Source organism: Alligator sinensis, unplaced genomic scaffold, assembly GCF_000455745.1.
Source record: "Alligator sinensis unplaced genomic scaffold, ASM45574v1 scaffold464_1, whole genome shotgun sequence".
NCBI lineage: Eukaryota > Metazoa > Chordata > Crocodylia > Alligatoridae > Alligator > Alligator sinensis.
Window position 1 is genome coordinate 855,485 of NW_005842418.1, and position 16,972 is coordinate 872,456.

Below are 16,972 nucleotides of genomic sequence, written 5' to 3' on the forward strand. Positions count from 1 at the left end.
AAATTAACCTCACAAAAACAGGTACAAAGGTTTGGTTTAATTTTGGAACAGGTTCATAAAAGAGTGTTTGTATTTGTATTAAACAATGCAGGCTGCAATGCTTAACATTTTAAGAGGTTTTAACATAGATGAATAGTAAAGTTTTAATAAGTATCCCCCTCACTATTTTTAGCTTAACTCACTTTCATAAAAACTATATTGATTCACATATTTTCAATAACAAAAGCAAATTACAAAAGAAGAAAAAAAAAAGAAAACCCCCATAGCATATGCTATGCATAATATTAAACAACTTTACCCCAAAATATAGTGTAAGGTTATCCAAATCAAATAGCAAATCATTATTTCTGTTTTAATTATAACTGAAGGGAGCTATAATTTAATGCATTCCAATCTTTTGTTTGTTTGTTTGTTTTTTGTTTAGTGCATAATATAGTTTTAACTTTACTTTTAAACTATGAATGTAAAAATCTCTTTAATTATTGGTGCCCCACATGAGATCTCACAGTTCTTTCTTAAGTACAGGAGAGATTTACAGGAAAAGTGCACTGTCTGCTATGCTGCTGACCCAGTGTGTGATCCTGAGTAAGTATAAACTTTTTTATATGAACTTTTTCTACCACTGTTTCACCAGTTCTGAACTAAGGACATGGATTACTCCTTTTGGAATGTGTTTTGAGATCTAAGAATTCTGCCATCCAGATGCTATCCAGATGCTTAGTGTTATCATGATATTGTTCCTGGGTAAAATGTCAACTTCATATAATATGTAATGATAATAAGAAGGTGGAAGTATTTTTTCCCCTCATTCTGCATAAGACTATGCTAAAATATTTTTTCCATTCTACATGGACTTTATGACCGCCTCTGTTCAAGCACTAGAAGAAGGATTAGAAGTCTCAGTTCTCTACCAACAACTGGAAAAATTAATTGCAAACAATGTTAGACAGCATTGCCATAACCCCCCCCCCCTTAGTTTTCAAGCTAGAGAATTAGGCAACTAAGAAAAAGGAGCATTTAAACCAGAATGTTGTTAATTAAACAGCTAAGATAGCTAAGAGGAAAATACTGAAAGGGAGGGAGCTTTAGGCTCTATTTCTCAAAGGATTCTGTGGTTTACCATGGAAGGAACAGGGGAAAAGAGAGACAGGGCAAGCCCCCATCTTTATTATAGCTAACTGGATAGGGCATTTGTTTTTGTCAGGTAGAAGACCGCTCTTCAAATTCCACCTCTACCCTACAATTTAAGAAATATTTGAGCACAGGTCTGCCACATGCCAGTAATTATCTAACCAATGAACTGTAGTGTCCATCTGTCTTTTTTGAGCGCTCCTTGGAATAATTAATAGCTAAACAGTAGATGGAAAATGAGACCACAGCAGGAAATATTGAGGAAGCATCACTGTACAGGTGTGATCACCTTGAGCATTTATAGACATGCTCCAGGAATGGAGGGAGGGGCTGCTCTGAGAGCTGCTCTAATTAAAGTGCCTGGAGCAGCACATGTATCAGCATCCCCAAGCTGAAAAATGGCAGTGGAGGCACTTTAACTAAAGCTTGTCAAACGATTAATCGAGTCTGCTCTGATGCACTGTAATTACAGTGTGTCGGAGCAGCCTTCCTCCATGTGCATAGGCATTCCTTGTGTTTGGGTCATGTTCTAAGGAAATGTGAGTTCAAGGCCATTTAAAGTTAGGTGAAGAAGAGATTTGAAAACAGAGACATATATTGTACCTCCCAGTTTTAGGACTCGCCATTGGGTAAAATGATATCTGTATGAGTCAGCAAGAAGTCTGGTGTGTAGATGAGAAGTACTCTAAAACATCTATTGGATCAGACCCAGCTGGCAAGGGGCTTGGGGGACATTCAATTTGAGCATTTGTATGATCTACAGAACAGAGCAAATTAGTAGCATCAAGAAAAGGCAGTTTTGTACAAACACAATGACAGTGTTAGGGACTGGGGCATAGGTGGTCTTGCCTAATGGTTAGGCCATTGAGGGAAGGCAGGGCCTGGACCTGGGTCAAAGAACAGGAGCCATATGCCAAAGGCAGAGGGAAATCCAGAACCAGAGTCCACAACACAGTCCAGGGTCAGGATCCAAGGGTCAGATGCCAAGTACCAATCTAACTGGCAATCCACAGGGCAAAATCCCCAAACAGAGCAGTACCAGGGTCCACAAGGAAATCCAAACTGACCTTCAGAAATAAGGCAAAAACAAGGGTCAGGAACCCGGGCACTTTTCACAGCAAAATTGTTGATTGGCTTGCGAAACTAGGGCCTCAGTTTATGCTAAATAGATAGATGTTGTTCTCAGCAGCCAGTCAGGATGCTTGCTTCTCCTAAATGGGGGCAGAGTTCAGTAGCTGAGGATTACTGCAAGTGTGGCTGCTGAGGTACTTGGCTCAGATTAGTCAGCCTGCTCAGAGTCACTGACAGAAAGCTAGGTGGTATGGGTATTAATTGTTACTTAGCAATTAAATGGGGATCTTTAGGATCTTAGTGGGTGTGTCTACACATTCATTAATGCACCCTAATTACTGTGCATTACATTTAGTATTTGGTTAAACAACTACTAAATCAATGTGTAGTTGGTCGTGCTACTGTGCAGTAGCACCAGCTCATGGGCTTTTCTGCTTCCTGCACAGTAGGATATTAACACACTTTTTGCCGGGCATGCTACTGCTTAATGTTATTAGGCTACTGAGCAGTAAGCATCTCGTGTAGATACACCCAGTGATGCTTAGGCATAGGTATCAGAAAGGTGAGTAGATGTCTAAGGGCATTTGTAGACAATACTGTAAAGTGGTTTAAAGTGGGTTAAATGCCTTTTGCACTGCTAATAGCATTGCTGTTTACACATTCAGCAGCGTATTGCATGTTAATTCCAGATGCTGTAGCACATTCGGCAGTGTAATGTGCCTTAAATGACTTTGGGACGGCAAATGACTTTGGGGCACTGCAAACTAAAACAACTCCAAGGAGTTCTAGTTTCCTACCCTACAGCTGTGGAGGGAAGCACCAGGCTCCATGTGGCTCAGGGCTATGCAGGCAGCCCATGCAGGCAGCCCATCAGCAGCCTGAGAAGGCAGGCTCCACAGAAGGGGGAAAAAAAAAAGCAGTGAGCCTGATCTTTCTCCTCCCCACCACTGGAGTCTGCCTGTCTGAGCTGCATGGAGGCCCAGTGCTTCCTTCCACAGCTGTGGTGCCCTCTAGGACTGCCCGAGCCAGGTGTCTGTGGGCAGGTGCCACCTGGGGGGAGGGGCCATCGCTGCTGCAGAGGAAAGCACCAGCCCCTTCCCCTCCACCCCAGCTCAGGGACTGCTCTGCCCACCAGCAGCTTGCTGTCCCCTCCCCACCACTGGAGAGGCAGGAAAGGATCGGGTGAACATGGGTGTACATGACACAGGGGTTTACCTCACTCGAAATTGAAACGATGTTTTTAAAAAACCACTGCTTCAATTTAAGGAGAATTAACCCCCCGTGTCATGTACAGATGCCTTAAGAGCCAAAAAAGGGATTAGGCATTGCAGCACCAAAATTTTAGTTGCTCTGCCTTCTAAGTAAAGGCACTGAGTAGAGGTTTTTAAGTTCCTTATGCCAGTGGGAACCAATCTTATTGGCAGGCATGCCACAAATTAAGCCCCAGGACTTCCCCAAGTACACTCCAATCCTCTTCTGCTGCCTGAGCCATGACTTTCTGCCCCCTGTTCTGTGCTGCTGCTGACGATCTGCTACTCTGCTTCCTGCCCCATCTGCTGCTGTGCTGTCTGCCTCTTCTCTTATCTGCTGCATACTACACATGGAGGCTACCCATGCCATACTTGTAGTAAGTGTTCTACAGGTTGGCCATCCATGCTTTATAAAATGCCTGGGGAAATTGAGAATCTCAGAATGAGATTTACAACTGCTGGTACTCTTGAGTTGGGCCATTCCCCATACCTATAGGCTGGGGAACTCCCTTCTCAAAAGCACAGTGAAAGAAAGAGATCTTGGAGTCATTATTGATTCTAAAATGAACATGGGCCGCCAATGTGAGGCAAGGCTAACTGCACTTTGTCATGTATCTATAGATGCATTATGAGCAGGTCCAAGCAGGTGATCCTCACCCTCTATGTGATATTGGTCAAGCCACAGTTGGAGTACTGAATCCAGTTTTTGGCACCGCACTTCAGGAGGGATGAGGCCAGCATCAAGAGGGTCCAGAGGAGAGCCACTTGCATGATCAGTGGGCAGCAGGGCAGGCCCTATGAGGAGAGGCTATGGGACTTGAACCTGTTCAGCCTTCACAAGAGAAGGCTGAGGGGGGATCTAGTGGCCATTTATAAACTTACCAGGGGGGACTAGAGGGGAATGGGTTCCCCTGTTCCCCCGAGTGCCTCTCGGAGTAACAAGGAATAATGGCCACAAGTTGATTGAGAGTAGGTTCAGGCTAGACATCAGGAGGAACTACTTCACAGTCAGGGTGGCCAGGATCTGGAACCAGCTTCCAAGGCAAGTGGTGCTGGCTCCTACCTTAGAGATCTTTAAAATGAGGCTTGATAACTACCTAGCTGGGGCCATATGAGCTTAAACTTACTAGGGGTCATATGAGCCCAGTATTCATTCCTGCCCAGGGCTGGGGGTCAGACTTGATGATCTGCTTAGATCCCCTCCGACCCTACATCTATGAATTTAAGCTAACTGTTAGAAATGCCTTTTGGAAACCAAGGCACTCCACTGGCATCCTCTTTAGCAAGGTTCTTCTGTCAAATTAGAATTTATAATCCCAGGCCATTTCTTTCAACTGGGTAGTTAACTTGTTTATTCCAAAAACAAGATGTAGATCACATTTAAGAGTAGGATCCAAAAATTCAGAACGCTGAGCCAGGTGCCATTTAAGCCCACCAATAGAAAATACCAGGAAGAATGTTACATATTGCAACATGCTCAACCCAACCTCAGATCCAAATGTGCCATAACACAAGGCATGCCAAGTAAGTGTATAGATTTTCAGTAACTTAAAAGTATCAATGATTTAACAAAAGGGCTTCTCATACTTAACTGTAGCATAGATGGTACTCACTATAATTTAGCCTGTTTAATCAGGTATTTGCAGAAAAAGCCGTTGCGCTCATGCTCTTTGATTTGTCTAGTTCTTCCACTCTTACCTAGAAAAGGCTAATTTTGAGGGCTGGAATACAAAAGACTGAAGGTTCTTACTGCAGGACCTCATTGTGGTCAGCCTTTATTCTTGTGCACTATCATTCCAGCTCTACTACCTCTACTTTTTTTCATGGGCTGGAAGATTTGACAGGAGGAAACATTATGTTCTACAAGGCTGAGCTGAACTATACCTCAAAAAGAACATAAATTCAATTCATCTATTGCTAGATGTAATGCAATTTACTATTCCTGTTTGGTTTCATGGCTGCTTTCCCAACATTTTATGAAACCTTTCAAATCTATGGCCAGAACAACTGGAGATTGGCCTATACATCTATACTATAGTTGTATGAGGTCTCCACTGAGCACTGCAAATGATTGAGTGATTCATACCTGAATTAATCCCTGCTTTTTTAGACAAATAAAAATTTACTGTTGATCAGACAATGATTTGCTACTCTTCCATCCTGTGCCTTACTTAACATTCATTTGGTCCCCTTAGTGCTAAACCTCATACTGATCTTCAACTTCATTCCCTCTCTGTCAGATGCAGATACTTCCAAGTCCCTTTTAATAACCTACAGGGCTAGGAAATATATAAAGTAAGATTGGCTTCATTGTACATGCATGTCTTATTTAAAGAAGCCGGTGGGTGTTTTTTTACTGTGGTTGTTTAAATAATAATAATAATAATCCTTAGCTCTAACAGCATTTTTCATTAGCATATGTGAAACTTTACAAAAAAGGCCAGTCTACTTATTCTCCTTTTAAGTGTGGGGAAAGTCAGGGAGAGTAGAAGTGATTTGTCAAAGGTCAGATTTGTTCAACCTCAGGCCTACTCCAGGGCTGTGCCCAGAACAGTTCTTAATACAAAATCTCATCAAGAAAAATAGATTGTTCCAAGGTTCTGGGTCTCTACTTACCCTGGGAATGCTTGTAGGCACATAAACCTCAGGAGAGGATTCAGGGCTATGAATCCTGAGTGGAGTGATTATCTTAGCCTCAGAGAGGTGGAATTTAAGACTTATCCTTGTCTTCATTATTTCTTATTGGCTAGCCAGGAGTCTCATACCTAAAAAGTAGGCACTTCACAGTCTTAGAAGAACCATGCCACACATGGTTCTCAAGTTACTTGCATGAACATGGAACTTACACAAACAGATGAAATTGTCACATTTTTTTTAAAATTTGTGTCCTTTAAATTAGAGTGAAACAAAATGACTGCTTTCTACTTAGCTGTACTAAGACTTCAATCCTGGGCTGTTCATTTGGCAGGTTATGCTGGAGCCAGGAACCTGGAAGCCATGGAAACATAGAGTGCTGAAGCAGGCAGGCTGAAGAAGTACCAGGGTAAATTAACAAGATGCCAGGCAGCTTTCAAAACGTGCCAAGCAGATGGTATACATGGGGAATGTATCTTTTCTGAAAGAATGTTGTCAATAAAACCAGAACTTCAGAAGCAGCTGGTGCTAGTGCAGAGAGCACTGGATGAAGTTACTAAACATGCTATGGAGAGAAAAACCTTTGGAGAATGACTATAAGTAAGTTTATTATAAAACAAGCAGAAGTTTAATAACACATGTTCTATTAATAGAGCCTACTTGTATAACTCTGTTTGATTTCATAAGGTACCATAGCATCCTTTTTTCCTCACTGTGGTTTCCATAATTACAAATAAATTAAGCCATGTGCTAAATCCAAGAATCCTGAGAGAATGAGTTGGTAAGCAGGTTGGCTTTCAAATCAAGTGCTCATGCTTAACGGCAGCAGCCAAATATGAAGTCCTGTTCCTTATTGGGAAATGGGTTGCACAAAATGTAAGATTGATCCCATACTCTCTTTCTGACAAACGTGAAACCAAACAAACGATATTAATATGGTTAGAGACAAAGTAGTTTGGCAAACATTGAGATTAATGACTAGTTTAAAAATAACTTTAAACTGGGTTTGCTGCATGATGGAGACCATAGCCCAGAGGTAAATGCAGAAGCCAATGACCTGAAGGAAGCAGAAGCAGGAGCAGGAGGGGACAACAGGGGAGCCCTTCATATCCTCCTGAGAAAGTAGGGTAATTGGCTAGTTATCTCAAGTGTCTAGACATGAATGCATGGAGCCTGGGAAACAACCAGGAAGAATTGGAAATCCTCGCAAAGTCATGAAACTATGATGTGATTGGAGTAACTGAGACTTGGTGGGATAGCTCGCATGACTGGAGCACTGTCATGGATGGGTATAAATGTTTCAGGAAGGACAGGCAGGGGAGAAGAGGAAGAGGAGTTGCTCTTTATGTAAAAGAGCTATATGCTTGCTCAGTACAGTATGAAACTAGAAACACGCTTCTTGAAAGTCTCTGGTTTAGGGTCGGAGGGAAGAGCAACAAGGGTGATGTCATGTTTACTATAAATCACCAGATCAGGAGGATGAGGTAGATAAGGCTTTCTTCAGACAACTAGCAGAAGTTTCAAGATTATAGGCCCTGGATCTCATGGAGGACGTCAGTCACCCTGACATCTGATGGGAGGGCAATACAGCAGTGCACGGGCAATTCAGGAAGGTTTTATAAAGTGTTGGGAACAACTTCCTGATGTACATGTTGGAGAGGCCAACTAGCGCCCATGCTTTTCTTGAGCTGGTGTTCACAAACAGGGATGAATTGGTGGGGAATGAAGAAGTGGATGGCAACTTCTTGGGAAGAAGTTGAAGATCTTGGGAAGATCTTGGAGAGAATCATCAAGGAGCATATCTGTCGGGGGCCTGCAGGGGAGATCATGCTCAGAGCAATCAGCATGGGTTCATCAAAGGCAGGTCCTGCCTGACCAACCTGATTGCCTTCTATGACCAAGTAACTAAATCTTTGGATGATGGTGTCGCCATGGACGTAGTCTTTCTAGACTTTAAGAAGGCCTTTGACACTGTCTCTCACCCCATCCTCATCAATAAATGAAGCAACTGTGGCATTGATGCCTACACAGTTGCATGGGTAAAAAATTGGCTGGTGGGGTGCACCCAAAGAGTAGTGGTGGACGGGTTGTACTCAACCTGGTGAGATGTGACCAGTGGGGTACCCCAGGGCTTGACCCTCAGGCCCACACTGTTTAACATCTTCGTCAGTGACTTGGATGAGGGGGTCAAAGCACGCTGTTCAAGTTTGCTGATGACACTAAGATGTGGGGCAAGGTGGACACACTTGAAGAGAGAGAGGCTGCAAATAGATTTAGACATACTACAAAAGTGGGCATATGAGAACAGGATGGGGTTCAATGTAGATAAATGCAGGGTGCTGCACCTTGGGAGAAGGAATCCACAGCCTACATACAGGCTGGGGAGTTCCCCTCTTGAAAGCACAGAGGCAGAAAGGGATCTTGGAATCATTATTGACTCTAAGATGAACATGAGCCGCCAATGCCATACCACAGCCAGGAAGGCAAGCCATACCTTGTCATGCATCCAAAGGTACATCTCAAGCCAGTCCAGAGAGGTGATACTCCCCCTCTATGCGACTTTGGTCAGGCTGCAGTTGGAGTACTGCGTCCAGTACTGGGCGCCACACTTCAAAAGGGATGTGGCCAGCCTGGAGAGGGTTCAGAGGAGGGCCATCCACTTGGTGAGAGGGCAGCAGGGCAGGCCCTATGAGGAGAGTCTGAGGGACCTGAACCTGTTCAGCCTCAGTAAGAGGAGGCTGAGGGGGGACCTGGTGGCTGCCTACAAACTCATCAGGTGAAATCAACAGCAAATAGATAGAGCCCTTTTCTCCCCGGCATCACCTGGGGTGATAAGGAACAATGGTAATAAGCTGATGGAGAATAGGTTTAGGTTAGAGATCAGATGGCAATATTTTACAGTTAGGGTGGCCAAAATTTGGAAGCAACTTCCCAGGGAAGTGTTCTTTATCCCTACCTTTGGCAAATTCAAGAGGAGATTGGATGATCACCTGTCTGGGGTCTTGTGAACCCAGCATTCATTCCTGCCTGTGGCAGGGGGTCAGGCTAGATGATCTGTTCAGGTTCCTCATGACCCTAGCTACTATGAAACTTGGGCAGGAGTAACCATGAGATGATTGAGTTCAGGATGCTGAGGGAAGGAAGGAAGGAAGGAAAGCATCAGAGTAAGGACCCTAAACTTCAGGGGACTGATGGACAGGATCCTCTGGGAGACTAGTCTGAGTGGGGAAAGGAATCCAGGAGAGATGGTTTTTATTTTAATGAAATGTGACTAAGGGTGCAGGAATGACCCATGCTGACGTGCAGGAAGACTAGCAAGTATGGCAGAAGATCAGCTTGGTTTAGCAAGGAATTCCTCAGTGAGCTAAACACAAAAAGGAAGCTTATGAGTAGTGGAAACTTGGACAAACTACTCAGGAGGAGTCTAAGAGTATTGCTTAGGCATGCAGGGATAAAACAAAGGAAGGCCAAAGCACAGTTTGAGTTGCAGTTAGCAAGGGATGTGAAGGGCAATAAGAAGGGTTTTTACAAGCATGTCAGGAACACAAGGGATAGTGTGGGTCCCTTACTGACTGGGGGAGGCAATCTAGTGACAGATAATGCAGAAAAGACTGAAGTACTCAATGCCTTTTTTTACCTTGGTCTTCATAGGCAAGGTCAGTTCCCAAACTATTGCACCTAGCAGCACTGTTTGGGGAGGAGATGAGCAGCTGACAGTTGCAAAAGAACAGATTAGGGACTATTTACAAAAGCTGGAAATGTACAGGTCCATGGGATTGTATGTGATGCACTCAAGGGTGCCGAGAGAGTTGGCCAGTGTGATTGCAGAGCCACTGGCTGTTATCTTTGAAAACTTGTGGCAGTTGACAGAGGTCCCAGATGACTGGAAAAGGGCAAATATAGCTTCCTTCTGTAAGAGAGGGAAGAAGGAAGATCCAGGAAATTGTAGACCAGTAAGCCTTACCTTAGTCCCTGGAAAAATCATGGAGCAGATCCTCAAAGAATCAATTTCTAAGCACTTGGAGAAGAAGAAGGTGATTACGAACAGTCAACGTGGATTGACAAAGGACAAGTCATGCCTAACCAACTAGATTGCTTTCTACATTGAGATGACTAGCTCTGTGAATGCGGGTGAACAGCGCATGTGATGTACCTTGACTTTAGCAAGGCTTTTGATATGGCCTCCCACAACATCCTTTCAAGCATACTAAGGAAGTATAGGATGGACTGTAAGGTGGCTAGAAAACTAGCTGGATTGTCAGGCTCAAAAAGTAGTAATCAATGGCTCAATGTCTATTTGGGATCCAGTATCAAGTGGAGTGCACCAGGGGTCAGTTCTGAGGCTGGTTTTGTTCAATATCTTCATCAATGATCTGGATGAATTGCACCCTCAGCAAGTTTGTGGATGACACCAAACTGGGTGGAGTAATAGATACACTGGAGGACTGGCTAAGCAGCAGCTTTTCAGAAAAGGACCTGGGGATTACAGTGAACAATATTTTGAATACAAGCCAAAAGTGTGCCCTTGTTGTGAAGAAGGCTAATGGCATACTGGGCTGCATTAATATAAGTGTTGCCATCATATTGAGGGAAGTTATTCTTCCCCTCTATTCCACACTGGTGAGGCCAGATATGGACTACTGTTTCCAGTTTTGGGGCCACCACTACAGAAAGGATGTGGTCAAATTGGAGAGAGTCCAGTGCAGGGCAACAAAAATGGTGAGGGGGTTGCAGGACATGACTTGTGAGGGGAGGCTAAGGGAACTGGGCTCTTTAGTCTTTGGAAGAGAAGACAGAGGAGATATTTAAGCCTTCAAGTACTGGACAGGTGGTTACAAAGAGAATGAACCTAGACTGTTTTCAGTGGTGGCAGATAATAGAACAAGGAGCAATGGTCTTAAGTTTCAGCAAGTGATACTGGAGCCTGCTAGATTGCGGTAATTACCACACTCCAGCAGGCTTGACTAAGCGCATTGGAGCAGCCTTGCTGCACGTGTATAGGGGCCCAATGGTTCCATTTCACCTAGGAAACTTTTATGTCATTTCAGGTGGTTAACAGCTGCATTGTGGCCATAGAGTGAATGCATGGTGTTTTCAACCTGTCATGATCATTCCATTTTTCAGGTAACCGCGTTCCTGATGTCCAGTAGAACAATTTCAGTAAGCGCATCCAGGCTATTCACATTTTGTTTTACATATTCTGTAATGTAAAAGCAGCTGTCATTCTACTCAGGGCCCAACTTTGTACAAGCTGACCTTTCTCATGTGAGACATCCATATTCAGCTACTGGGAAGCAAGTGTTGTATTGGCTTCCAACTTTGTACTTTGTCCAACTTTGTTCCGGGTACTAATTTTGCCTTCTTTTTTACTTCTCCATAGGTGTCTTGAAGGAGAGTTCTCTGTGGGAGATTCCAATTTCAAGTATTTGGCAAGTTCTGAGGAAAAATTGTTTAACCATTTTTTTTTTTTTTTTTTTGAGGGGAAGCTCTAAAAAGACAAAATTGGCAAATTTTCCTTTCTTGTTTCTGTATACTGTGAATGCATTTGGACTGTTCTGCATGATATATCTAACCCCCTGTTATGTTGTTACATTGATTATAAACATTATTTTTTACCACATGAAAAAAACAAATCTCCTGCTATATAGCAGAATAGCAAATGAGTCCTTAGAACTAACAACAAAATAGCAAACGTCTGTGGAATTCCTACAGTGCTTCAATGAAAGGAAGGGACTTTGAGGTCTTGTGGCTAAAGTACTGAAAAAGGCCTTAGAAGGCAAGAACTAATATTGTAAGCTCCTTCACTAATTTCCTATTTGACCTTGGGAAAATCCTTTATGGCCTTTTAGAGGTATTGAGTACTTGCAACTGCTACTCACTTGAATGCCCAGTTCTCAAAATCTAGCCATTAATCTCTCACTCTCTCCCTTTGTCATTTGTAAAAATGATTTACAGCACTCCAGTATTTTTAAGATACATCCTCAATTTATGTGATTTAGAATCTGTCAATAAAGAGAAAATAATTAGGGAAAATAGCTTTTTTAAACTTTTTTTTTTTTTATGGCAGCACTGGTACCACAGTAGCATTTCTAACCAAATGAACATCATATTTGGCAATTCTCAGATAAATCTAGAAGTTGAATGCTGCCCTCATAACATTAATACTGTTGATATTGTGAAAGTCAAGAGAATCCATGATAATTTATCACGTTTAAAAAAACAAAACCTAAACATTGTCTATACTTCCTTCTTTGATGGTGGGTTTCTGTCAGATATTTTAATAATGTGTTTTCTAAGAAGACTACTGGATAATCTACTGGAGTATAGAACCCTACTCTTGCAAATACATTTCTATCAATGTAATTAAAAAAATTCCATTTTCAAGTGTTTAAAATACTTAGTTAAGGTAATGTTTATATTTCTAAGCCTCTGCAGGAACCTGTTGATAGAGGATTACTTCCACATATGCCAATTGATTCACGCAGGTGTACTTTCAGAGTTTCATGCCAAGGCTTAGGATGTGGAAATGTGGAAATTGCATAAACTAGACTTCTTTTTTCTATCTATATTGGCTATATACACATCACAATTTTTAATGAGTTTATTATCTTAGCAGTCCTATCAGATGGTGAAGTCCTGCTGGAGGCAAGAGAAAATCAAGGGCTCAAATTCATGGAAGTACTTGGGAGTTTGAAGTGGGCCTTAGGTAAAATTCTGACTCCTAAGCACATTACTAGATTTTGCTCTAGTCTTTTTAATCCAAGTGTTACAGTAGAGAAATGCAAACCACCACCTCCTACTTCCTCATCCAATCCCCAAAATATCACAAGAACTTAAGTTTTCTCCAGGAATGCACCCTAGGTACCTAGACTACAGCTGCTCCACATAGAACACCTTAGCAGGGTTGAGCATTTTAGGGTGCCTGTAGACATGGAGGGATGCTGCTCCAAAGTGCTGTAATTACTGCACCTCAGAGCAGGCTGGATTACATACCTATGAGGTGCTGTGGGTGCTTTAATTACAGCAGCTCTGAGAGCTGCTCTAATTAAAGCACCCCCACCCCTGGAGCACATTTAAAGGTGCCCTTGGTGTCATTTTATGACTAAATGTATTTGGGATTCATGAACTAGACTTTCTTGTACCTAAATCCCTCAAGGAGCCTGATCTCAGAGGTATGCTCAGAATATACCTAACTAGTGGCATTGAGTTCAGAACAAAATGTTGTTAGATAAAAACAGGTAGAAGGAATGTATACAGTGTATATAGTACTCTACAAGTAAATGCACTGACATAGGAAATAGGTTCCATGCCCTCCTAAGTTTCCTGGAGATTTAAACCTAGCACCAGACTATGGCAGTTTTAAGAAAAGATATTTGCTACCTTTCCATTTAAAGCTGAAGCAATGTACAGCAAGGAACACAAGATCCATGGGGACAGAACAGAGTTGCCAACTGTGCATAAATATATAAACAGTCAGTAGAAAATAAGGTTAAAAATGCCAGTGCAAAAAGTGCACAAGAAAACCTGAGCTGTCCAAAAGAAACTCTAAGCAGTTGGAGCTTGATTGAAGCTCCATGTTTGGTAAGAAGCTGAGTACAGTGTTGAAGGACAGACAGAGCAGAACAGTGCCAGTTGGCATCAAAGCAGGAAGGCAGTATCCTGCAGGGAACCCTTTTTTAGGGATTTGTAACCTCTCCCCCCAGGCATGTGCTGCTGCTGTTGCTGCATCCTGTCAGCTGCCCATATTACTGCTGAGTCACATGTAGGCTTCCTTGTTGGTCTATACTGGGACAGTGGGAGTAGGACCAGCATGGGTAAGGTTGGGGGGAGGGGGGTCAGCATTACGCATGGTATGGTTGAGGGCATCAGGATGTGGGGTGAGAAGGTTCCCCTGGGAGAGCAGCAGAGTACAAAAAACATCACTGCAGTCTAACAAGGTTGTCAACCCAAGCTTTTTTTTTCTGCAAACTTTTTACTGATAACCAAACTTTTATTATTTTTTTAATGTGGTTGGTATTACACTCCTAAATTTGAACCCAGCTCTTCTAACTGGGATCTGGAAGCAGAGAAGGGCCTGGGTAAAAGAGTTACATTTACATTATGTAAAACAAGTGTCAGTTAAGAAGTCTGGTTGTCAGTAAAAAGTCTGTAGATGATCAGTACACCAAAATAAAAAAAAGGAAAAAAAAAACTTGTTAGGATGGCCATCCTGAATCAGAAAGACAAGAGACAAGCAAGCAATAACTTTGTAGCCCAATGATTAGGGCACTCATCTGTGATTAAAGGAGTCCTGGGTTCCAGTTCCTGTTCACAACATTATTTTCTATTTTATAAAATGTCTCCTAACTGTAGATTATAAAGAGTTCTGAAAACAGGTATCAGTAGTCTAACATCCGGGGTATTTTTAAAATGTGGGAAGTGGTGGTGTCCTTCTTCCCCTGTCATGTTTTAAAAGAAAATAATGAACATAAAGGAGGGAACACCTTAGGTTTCTAAGTGCAGAAATGGGTTTCAGGATATCAATCCCAGCCTCACATCTCTTAGAGTTGCAGGGAGATGTTTATATAAGGTGTCCATTTAATGTTTCCTATTGGCTAACATAAGTACTCTCCTGTTCCCTGTGCTGGCTGTTATGAATCCCTTTGTAAAATACCAAAATCTTTTCTTGAATAAGAATTTTAAATTGTGAATTCCATGCAGGAATCCAGCTACATAAAATCTAAGTGTGGCAATGCTCACTGTGCATATAATAAATCCCTTTGTGATTCTGGAACTAAGCAAACACCTGCAAGGTCACACACATGATCTGTGGTGGAGCAGCGTTTAGTTTTCCCGAGTATTAGGATAACACTTAACCACCTTACCCAGCCATAATTTTTATTGATGTTTGAAAATATATATATTATTGCTTATGCTTGCTGGAGTAAACTGGTTTTCAGATTTCATTCTGTGGCCTGCCAAGAAGTAAGTGACTGAAAGAGCATGCAATATATGTGCCAACTCATTGGAGATTTTACATATTTTTTTCTAGTTTAGCTATGAATTCAGAGCTGTGTTTCTGTACAGAAATGTAAATGCTCATAAAGTTGCATAAAATATTACACAATTAATGAGCATTTTGGTGATAAAATGAGATGCCTGTGGAGGGAATATGACTTACCTGACCTTGAGTATGCCTAGAGAACTTTCCACTAATGGGAAGCAATACACTTCAAAAAAGATAGGAAAAAAATTGGAAAGAGCCAGAGAAGAGGAACAAAAATTATTAAAGGTCTAGAAAACATGACATATGAGGAAAGGTTGGAAGAACTGGGTTAATTTAGCCAAGAGAAGGATGGAGGTTATTTGATAACTGTCTTCAAACACATAAAAACTCTTTTTTTTTTTTTTTTTTTTTTTTTTATAGAGGATGACAATCAATTGTTCTCTGTGTCTACAAGGGACAGAATAAAAAAAGGAGGAAAAAAGTAAATGAAGTAAATGGCTTAAATCACAACACGGGATATTTAGATTTTATATTAGGAAAAACTTCCAACTCTGAGGGCGGTTAAGCACTGGAGCAGGTCACCTAGGGACGTTTTAAAATCTCTGTTGCTGGAAATGTTTAGTGCAGATTAGCCAGACGTTTGTCTAGGGTGGTTTAAGCAACAATGAGTTTACTTTGAGCAGGGGTTTGGACAAGATGAACCTTCTAAGGTTCAATTCAGCCTTGTTTGGGCATGGTTCTGTCTAATGGATGTACCGATTTGGAGCTACATACTTTCAAACAACTGTTTATTTGTGAGAGTCATGATATCATGTCAAGCTCCAAACCTCCCAAATACAAACCTACTCTTGCTGAACATTTATGTGTTTTACTCAGCCTGCAGATCAAAATCTGCTCTGTAGTTAAATGGCAGAGAATGAATAAAAAAGCTGCATTTTTCTCCTTTCCCAGGGTCTAATACAGTTCCAAGCTCTTAGACCCAGACCCCTATAGGTATTTAAATATTAGCTCTTACTGGGCTTGTCCAGGTGAACACACACAGACCTGTTGCAGTTTGAGATGCTGCAAGAGGCACACTAAAAATGAAAAAAATGTTCCCTGCACTCTCTATTTGCAGCACAGGCTCTACATTTTATACCTGGATTTCCAGGTATCAAAAATCAACACCCAGAAAAAAGCAGTGCAAGGCACAGTTTTGCAGCATGCCCTGAGGCAAACAGAGCCTGGGTCCTTCAAAGACGCTCTGGCATCTCGCAAAAGCATGTCTATGGTACTCCTGCTGGCCCAGCATGCTATGTTAGTGTGAGAGGCAAACAGAAGAAGGGCAAGGCTGTGGTATGACCTGACCCCGGGGCTGTGTGGTTTTTGGTGGGATTTGTGGGTGTGGCAGGTGTGGGTGGGTGGGTGTGTGGGGCATGGTGGGGGTATGGGGTTTGTGGGGAAGGTCTGAGGGGGAGCCACCACATGCCCCCCCCTCCACACACTCCCTATGGCCATGCCCACTGCAGTGCTGCCTCACCCGCAGTCTGTGCACAAAGAACAGGCCTGGCCTGACTTGACCTGGCCTGCCCCACTAGCGCGCCTTTGGATAGGACTCAGGACAGCTCCTGACAATACCTGAGGCTTCTGTCCAAAGGTACATGCTAGCGGGGCAGTACAGGCAGGGGCTGGTCAGGTCAGGTTGGGCCCGTTTTCCATGAGGGTGAGGCAGTGGTGAGTGGCCTCAGGGCTGTGCCTACAGTGGGCCATGACTGCCCTGATGGCCTGGCTGGCTGCTGCCGGGGGGATGAGCATGTGGTGGCTCATATACTCCCCACACCTACCCACATAACACAAGGCCCCCCACACCACCCACCCTCTCCTGCAAATCCCACATCCCCCCACACCTACCCACACACCT

The 16,972-nt window shown here is 42.7% G+C and overlaps 1 long non-coding RNA gene across 1 annotated transcript; it reads left to right on the forward strand.

Moving 5' to 3' along the window:
• The first annotated feature begins 508 nt into the window (after positions 1-508).
• LOC102370488 lies at positions 509-12,059 on the forward strand. Its single transcript, XR_324593.3, has 3 exons — positions 509-585; positions 6,421-6,686; positions 11,467-12,059. It is a non-coding gene; the product is annotated as an uncharacterized LOC102370488 (long non-coding RNA).
• Positions 12,060-16,972: the final 4,913 nt, after the last annotated feature.